The 8,675-nt window shown below is 48.4% G+C and overlaps 1 long non-coding RNA gene across 3 annotated transcripts; it reads right to left on the bottom strand.

The window, feature by feature from the left end:
• Positions 1 to 1,303: 1,303 nt before the first annotated feature.
• LOC109680775 (uncharacterized) lies at positions 1,304 to 8,668 on the bottom strand. 3 transcript variants are annotated; one of them, XR_002211845.2, is made up of 5 exons: positions 8,490 to 8,668; positions 7,480 to 7,559; positions 5,841 to 5,933; positions 5,118 to 5,267; positions 1,304 to 4,438 (listed from the first exon to the last, which is right to left on the bottom strand). It is a non-coding gene; the product is annotated as an uncharacterized lncRNA (long non-coding RNA). The 3 variants fall into 3 exon arrangements; XR_012450723.1 differs by lacking the exon at positions 7,480 to 7,559 and having other exon boundaries at positions 1,305 to 4,438; positions 8,490 to 8,661; XR_012450724.1 differs by lacking the exons at positions 5,841 to 5,933; positions 7,480 to 7,559 and having other exon boundaries at positions 1,306 to 4,438; positions 8,490 to 8,654.
• Between the last annotated feature and the right edge of the window lie 7 nt (positions 8,669 to 8,675).

Here is an 8,675-nt window from a genome sequence, read left to right as displayed (position 1 = left end):
ATGCTCTCTCTGGTGTGGCCCAGGAGTCCAGAGACCCGGCTTCAGATCCAGACTCTCATTCCCAGTCTGCTAGAGGCTCATTTTCCTCAGCTGCAAATAGGGTTAAAATGCTAACCTCATAGCAAGGTCACAGGAAGTTTGGAGAATGGAGAGCTGTGGGCACACAACAGGCATTAGTAAATGCTTGTGTCCTTGCTCTTGTGCTTGCTTTGGGGGCTCAGGCAGTCTGCTGTGCCCTCTGGAGGAACTCTTTCCATCTTCACCCCAGCCTCTGTGTTCTTTTTCCCAAGTCTGTGTGAAAGATGAGGAACCTTAGGCTCAGAGGGACCAGGGACTGGCCCAAAGTCTCACACACAGAGGTAAGCAGGCTTCGTGGGGCCTGTCCACTCCCCTGTCTCCCCAACTGGCCCTGGGAGCCCTGAATGGGAGAGAAAGGGCTGTAGTGCAGCATCAATCAGCTGTGGCTCATTCCACTTGGCACGTATGTAGACACACACACACACACACACACACACACACACAGAGCTCAGGGCTCTGGGTACTTCCATGAAAGGCGTGTTTCCCTCTTGAGTCAGAGCAGACCCAGAACAGACATCCTTTGGGCCTGGCTGGGCTGCAATCTCTGGGCGCCAGCCTGCCTTGAGAGCCAGGCCCCCCTCCCAGCTGGAACGGCTGGGCAGTGGCCAGCACAGCTGCATCCCCTCCGCAGGGCCTGCAATGATAGGCCCACGTTGCATCAGCTCGGCCTGTCTCTGCGAAGCTGCAGCCCCAACAGCCAATGGGGCCTGGCCGAGTGTACAGACCCCAGAACTGACCCACCACACCCACCACAGATCTGAAGCAGCCTGGTCCTCATTCTCAGCCAGAGAGGAGGTAAGAGAAAGCCACAGCTCCATCGCATCCAACATGGCCTTCCCACTCAGCCCTGCCCCACCAGCAGCCTTGCAGGCTCAGCCTTGGTTTTCCTCCTGAAGGTGCAGAAGTCTTCCTATTCCCTGATATGGGCCTGTTTCTCCCCAGCTTCTGTTCTTCTCACCCTCTGTACTTGCTCTGATCCACGTCGTCCATCCATAATGTCCATTACTATCCTGGGCCGTGACTCTCACATTGTCATCTCTGGAGTGTCCTCTCCCCAGGGCCAGACACACAGATACTACAGCCTCCTGGATGTCTCCAGTCTACAGGAGGGAGCTTGCCATCTCCCATTGCCACCCCTGCCCCATACTCTCCACCTCAGGAAAAGGATCGTTTGCCACCAGCTTGGTATCTTTATCCAGATACCAAGGAGTCCTCCTTCCCCTATTCCTCCAGGGCCCTCCATGCCCAATCCACACCAGGGTCTCCCTACCTCTGCAGTCCCTGCCAGGGCCCAGGCTTCAGCATCTCATTCTGGGCTATTGTGACTCTCCTCTCTGGTCCACTCAACAGGCCTGGGCTGATGGGAAGTGCCAGGCCTGGCCAGAGAGTTCTCCAGACCCAGCCTCCTACCTTTCCCAGTGTTACAATGAGTGGATGGAACCCCAAGCCCTCAAAATGGCCTACGACCCCCTGGCTGTCACTCAGACATGAGCCCTCTTCAGGCTGTAGCTTCCCTCACAATGGATGGTTCTTTTCTAGTCATTCAATTGATACTTTTTAAGCTTAATAAATAAAACATGCTATTGAAAAACTTCAGAGCAGAGAAAAGAAAGCAGAGGTTACATGCATTTTCATCTCTAGAGATAATCACTATTAAACCATTTACGAGTATTTCTTTGTAGCCTTTCTGTATGAATAGTATACATTTCTCTGTATGTTTTATTAATTGCTTATAGTAAACATTCATTAAGAAGAAAATAAACCCAGACCTCTAAAAAGCAGAAATGTTTTAAAAATTAAACGAAAATCACACAATAACGGGCTTTGACTTTTTGTTGAAACACGAATGGCCTTCCAAATATCTATAACTCTGCACATAGAATTTTCATAAACATGCTGTTTTATAAACTGCTTGATTTTTTTATCCAACAAGCCATCAAGCTATCGTTCTCTGCCTGAGGATTACAACAGCTCCCTCTTTCTGATGTCTGCCAACATTCCATTCCTTACTGACCTTGGCTCCAATTTTTTGTCACTACACAACAAAAGTCTTCAATGAACATTCTCGTACATATACCAGGTGCATTGCTTATATTTAAAAACATTTCCATAAATTCCTTAAAATGGATTTTTTCCACAAAGAACACAAATCATTTCAAATTTGTAAAGTGTATGAATAGGTAATGCATTCATAGAGTCAAAATTTCATGATGGATGGAAGGCAAGACTCCTACTCTGCCTTCCATCCAGTCCTCCTGCCCTGCAAGGAATGTTCCCAGTTTCTCCATGATCTTCCAGATGGCGTGATGTCTAAGCAAGGCACACACCACACACGCCCTTCTTCACTCTGCTTCCACGCTAGGATTAAATTCCCATCAGAACATAAAAACTTCCTCACTTGCTTCTCTCTACTCCCTATCTGTGGGTAGTTAGGCTGTTTCTAATTTTTGATGTGACAAAACATGTTGCAGGAAACTCTTCAGTAACGTTTTTAAAGCTTGTGGTGCTAATGCCTTCTAGAAAGAGTTGGGATAATTTCTCCTCTTGCTGGAGGTGTGTATGAAAGCCTTCTTTCTGTTTGAACTTAGAGCTCTCAGGTTCTTAGATCCACCCAGGCCCTGCTCATATCCTGGCATTACAGATGAGGTGACTGAGCTGCAGAGAGGTCAGTGACTCTCAAGATCACTCAGGAGTGTAGTGGGACTGATATTGACCCAGACTTCCTGACTCCAAGGCTGGGTTCTCCCCACTTGACTAGGCTACCATCTTTTGCCTGTGTGTCCCAGCGAGGTCCCTACTCCAGCAACAGCCCTCTGCTAGCCTTGTGTTTGCGCAAGGAAGGGGCAAGTGGAAATGTTAGGGCTAGGACAGCACTCAGAGGACAGAATGGGAAAGGTCGGGGTGGTTCCTCAGAGTAGGTAGGAGGTGACCCATTGGTAAAAGGTGGAGCTCCTGACGTCATCTAGAGTTCACAAAGTGCTCTCTCAGGCGTTTTCTCCTCTTACTTCTCATCTTTGAGGGTGACAGTACTGTGTCACCCAGGGAAGAATCAGATCACAGACATATAGATAAGAAGTGGCAGAGTCAGGACAGGATTCCAGTCTCCTGACCCAAGTCCAAGTTTTTACATTCCATAACACTTGAGAGGTACTGCACTGTGTTGGAGCAGATTAGACCTGGCGGCTGGGGAGCGCAGGAGTCCCTTTTCTGAGTGTCAGAGATGCTCGGACAGGGAGGACAGCCCTGTAGCCAACCTGGTCATCACTATTATTACAGGTGTGGATGCCTGTAATAATAGTGAAGGAAGAGAGAGAGAGAGAAGGAAGGAAGAAAGGACAGGGCAGAGTCCAACAGCCACCAGCCCATCCTACCAGCCCTCCGGACTGGCCTTGCAGGCAGCTAGAGCTGGGTCCATGCATTGCCGGAGGAGGCTTGGGAGAGGAGGCTGGGAAGAGCCAAGGGGCCTGTGCCTGTGAACATGGAAGCATCAGGTACTTTATGTGTTGCATTTGGGTTGCTGGAGAGTTATGCAGATATGCAAGTACCGGGATGGGATGACGGAGCTGTCTCTGAACGCGGTGTGCTCTGCATTGCCACACAGATACACACATATTCACAACATGTCAGTGGGCTTGTGTCCCTGGGTATTGTGTTAGACGTGGGTGAAGGACAGCGTTCCTGAGAGGCTGCAGAGGGGTGGGGGTGAGGCAGCCTGCTCTGGGAAGAGGAGGGGAGGAACCATGTGGGAACCACGTGCATGCCTACCCACCCCTTTCTGGCCTGCAGCCTTCCTCCCTCCAACGTGGCAGCCTAGGACAGCCCTCTTGGATGGAAGGCTGTGAAGTCCTTGTGAGAATCGAAGATTGCAGAATCCCTTTCCCTGACTCATGCTTGGGCTGAGAGCACACTTGGCCCCTGGACAGCTGTCACAGAGGAACTGCCTGTGGGCTCTGACTCCCAGGGAGAGGGTGACCCGGACTGAGTGTCAGAACCTTTCTGGCTCCATTTTACCTCACCTAAAAAGGACAAGGGAATTAAATACATTTCCAACTAATGTCCTCTAAAATTGAGACACTATCCAGGGTGTCTGGCACAGTGCCTGGCACAAATGAGCCATCATTGTCATACCTCCTCCAATCCCTCCCTGGTTCTAATCCCAACTTGCTGTGTACCCTTGAATTTAACGCCTATTCTCCCTGACGCCTTCAGGTTTAAAATGGGATCAGTCTACCTTAGTTTTCTTCTATGGTGATTTCAACAGATTTAAAAATTCTGTTTTCATTCTTGTATAGGAAGTACGTCAACCATATTCACCTTCTTAACTTCTTTCTTTTGCTGTCCCTCTCATTAGTGACCTCCCCTAAAATAGAAAGGAGAAAATTAGGGGAGATGAAACAATTCAGATTATAATACATATATACATGGAAATGTCACAAGGAAACCAATGTATAGCTATCTTAAGTAAAAAAAGCTTTTCAAAAAATTAAAAAAATTTTTTTTTTACAAAAACGGAGAACAGAAGGGCAGAACAGGTCTGTACTGAGGAGTTGGTACCAATAAGAGGGGGGAGGATATGGGGAAAGGGTGTAGGAGGGTGAATATGTTACAAATATTGTGTACACATGAATGTAAATGGAAAAATGAAACCTGTTGGAACTATTTCAGGAATGGGGAAGGGGGAAAAGGAGAAGGATTAGGGGGTGAATAACTATGATATATTGTAAGAACTTTTGTAAATGTCACTTTTGTACCCTTGGCACCAAAATAATAAAAATAAATAAATAAATGGATTATTCTTATCTACCGAAAGGATTAGATACAATGGTAAATGTGGACAGGCTAAGCACTTAAATGACATGCTAATTTCTGTCCTAGGATTCTATACAGTGAGGAATGGGTGAATTTAGCCACAGGAGCCAAAGGAAGCTGTTCCTGTAGTCAATGGCAGAACTAGGCCTGCCTCTCTGGCTGCTTAGGTAGAGGGTGGTGTGGGGGAAGGAGGTTTGGGGTTTAGGACATGAGATCCTGCCCATCTTCACCTTTGACCTGCTGTGTGACCTGGGGCTTAGTTTTCTTCTCTGTGGATGCAGTTGGACTAGATGGTTTTCTATGTCCTGTTGTCCACATCTCTTGGACCTACAGGATTTCCAGCCAGGCAGGTTCTTGTGTGCAGGGCGGTAGGAACAGATCTGCAGGCACGAAGGAATCCAGACATGAAACACTGGAGAGTTTCTGGCATTTCAAAGTGTTCCCCTCCACCCCCACCCCTCATCAAAAAGAGGACTTTTTCCAGAAAGAGCAGCCTGGAATGTGGGGGAAGGGCCCAGTCAGCGCCTGGGCTGGGCTCAGAGCTAAGAATACTGTGGCAAAGCCTCTTGACATTTTTTTTTGCTGATGCTGGAAATTTAAAGGAGCCGTGGCCTTTCTTTCCTCATGGAGAAAAGCACTCATACTTGGTGCTTAGAGCATGGGAGACAGTTAGCCACTTCCCATCACTCACTTGCTGGCTGCTGTGTTCACCAAGCACTTCTTCTGTGCCTTGCCCTGGGCTGGGAGCTGGGGACAGGGGACAAGGTTGAGGCCCCATCTTTTCAAAGCCTCTAGGCCACCAGCCTGAGGAGCCCTCTGTTTCTGCCCCAGCCCTTGGCTCACTCACCAAGTTACAAGGGACCCAGAGGGAGGAGGGCCAAGATGAGGGTGGGGGTGGGAAGTGGTACCGGGGACCCAGGCTGAGTCCTCAAATAGCAAGGATTTATTCTTACAAGCAATGCACAGTTGAGGCAGGAAACACAGGAGAACCAGGACAGCCACTCCAAAGAGACGGACACCATCTCGTTGGGTCCCTGGGTGCTTGCCTTTGGGAGATAGCATGGAGAAGACTTCTGCTTGGGCTGCAGACAGGAACCCATGAACTCAAAACTCTGGGATGTCTTTCCTCCCTGAGGGCTGTGTGTGTGTGTGTGTGTGTGTGTGTGTGTGTGTGTGTGTGTGAGTTTTTTGAGACAGGCTCTTGCCATGTCATTGAGACTATCCTCAAGTAATTCATTATGCATAATTTCAGAAGGTCCACCCCATAATAGAGCTAAATGAGTTACATAATGTCTTATTTGAAAGTTTCTAATTCCACTGTCTAGTGTTTTTATTGTTGAAAATATGTTTGTGTTTTTCTCTTTGAGTGCCTTTTTTTTTTTTTTTTTTAACATTTTAAAAAATTTTGTGGTTCGGGGGATTGAACTCAGGGCCTTGTATTTGCTAAGCAGACCATCTACCACTTGAGCCACATTCCAGCCTTTTTAAAAAAATTATTTTGCAGATACAGTCTTAAGTTTTTGTGTGGACTGACCTCTGACTGTGATCCTCCTACTTATGGCTCCCTCCTAACTAGGATTGCAGGCATTTACCCCAACTCTGAGCTAGTTTGTTGAGCTGAGGGTCTCAATAACTTTTTGACTGGGCTGGCCTCCAACCAAGATCCTCCCCATCTCTGCTTCCCTGATAGCAGGGATTACAGATGTGAGCCAGTGGGCCCAGCCTTACTAGTACTATTTCTTAATGTAATATGTTTACCTGGAATTTATTTTAACTAATTTTATAGTATAAACTATATAAAACATTTGTACATTGTTGCACTTTTTGTGGGACACACCCACTGTGATCTAGTGGTTTTCCATCATTTGGTTGTGCTGAGCTGGGAATGTTGGTAATATCAAACATGCAGTTTTTAAATGGCCACTTTTTGATTAAAATTAACTTTAAAATGTTTATAGGAGTGCATGCTGTGAGATGATCGGAAATGTGTTATATTTTTGACACGAACAGACTGCTCCAAATTATTGTAATAAACACAGTTACGGTGACTCTGTCACCCAAGTCACACCTCTAGCCCTTTTCTTTTGCTTTAGTTATTTTGGAATAGGGTCTCCCTTTTTGCCCTGGCTGACCTGGACCACGATCCTATGTACACTTCCTGCGTAGTTGGGATGGCAGGTGTGTGCCACCATACCCAGCTTTTATTAATTTAAAGGAATCTCATGAACTACCCCCCCACTCCACTCCCCCAGGGGAGATCCTCTTGGAGATCCTAGGATTGCAGGGGTGAGCCACTGAGGCCAGCACTCCTTGAGTTTTTGACATTTTTATTCTAAGATCCTTTGACATTCTAGCAGGCTAAGATTCCTTAGCAGGATTCAGAGACTATTGTAAGATTCTAAGACTCAAAGTATAAGATTATCACATGTGACAGTGATCACTTTAGGCTTCAAGTGATCTCTCATTCTTTGACCTTGATTGAGAGTCTGAAGCTTTTGGGATCTAAGGTTTCCCATAGCCCTTGTAATCAGCCTAACCCATGCCCAGAATTTAGTCACCACCACCAGGCTTCTCATAACTCCTGCAACTGACCGAGGCCAGGGACTCAGAGGATTCATTTGCTGGTATGTGGGGGCTGGGATTCATTCACTCCCCAGGATCCAGGCGTGCACCTGGAGGAAAGAAGATGGTCAGCACAGTTTGCTGAGTGAGTGTGGGGGTAAGTAAATAACAGATCCTTCAGGGCTGGGGATGGGCTTAGTGGTAGAGCACTTGCCTGGCATACCTGAGGCTCTGGGCTGGATCCCAAGTGCCAGAAACAAATACAAAAAATAAAAGTTCTCTCCACCTTGTCCCTTCTTCTCCACTGTGTGCCAACCTGTTATCTATCATGTCACTGAAAGAATATTGGGGCTGCCCTCAGCCACCTACTTTATGGAGAGCTCTCTACAAAGGTGCACTCAGAATGGACGTCCCAGAGGGTGGGGACTTTGTGCAGAGGGCAGCTGGGTCCTAGCACCTAGCCCAGTAATGAATACCCCAGGTCAACTCAGAGCTCAAGGGGCTATCAGTTTGGGAGGGTGGGGTGGGAGAGCTTGAGGGAGGGGACAGAGATATGGAGTGGGGCAGGGATAACCATTGTGAGATAAAGAAAGGAGAGAGGAACAGGAGTAGCTTTAATGCCACATTTCACAGTCAAGGACACTAAGGCTCAGAAAAGGAAGGTAACTTGCTTAGGGTCACACAGCACAGCACTTAGTGGACAGCTTAGATGTTCTTTCTGTGCATTCTTCCTCCCTGATCTGGCACCACCACCTGGTGTTCCCCAGGTGTCTGCCTCTAGTACTCCAAGACTCCGGTTTTTGGTGAACTCTGACCTGGGGAGGGGCACTGACTCTTAAAAGCCTGATCTGATCGCTTCCCCGAGGCAAAGGAGGGGAACCCCATTAAAGCTTGAATTGGGTGGGAGGATGGATCTGCGTGAGCACAGCAGGGAAAGGGGTGCCAGAAGCCATCTGCCACCAAAGGGGCTCCAGTCCGAGAGAGCTCGACCTTGGAGCTGGTGTCCCCTCCAGCTCAATGGTGCGAACCCACACCCCTACCTCCAGGACAGCCAGGATCCCGAGTCTCTGCGGAGCCAACAGATGCCCGTGCTCGTTAGGACTGGCTGGTCCCGGTGGGGGCTCCCAGGTGCCCCGCAGCCAGCCTGGCGAAGGGGGCAGTAGGACCCAGGGGCTGGGAGCGCGCCCGCAGGAAGAGGGGCGGGAGCCGGGGCGGTTAGGGGGAGG

The sequence above is a fragment of the Castor canadensis genome, chromosome 1, assembly GCF_047511655.1.
Source record: "Castor canadensis chromosome 1, mCasCan1.hap1v2, whole genome shotgun sequence".
NCBI lineage: Eukaryota > Metazoa > Chordata > Mammalia > Rodentia > Castoridae > Castor > Castor canadensis.
The sequence above is the reverse complement of the archived record's forward strand: the minus strand, read 5'-3'. Positions and strand labels throughout refer to the sequence as shown.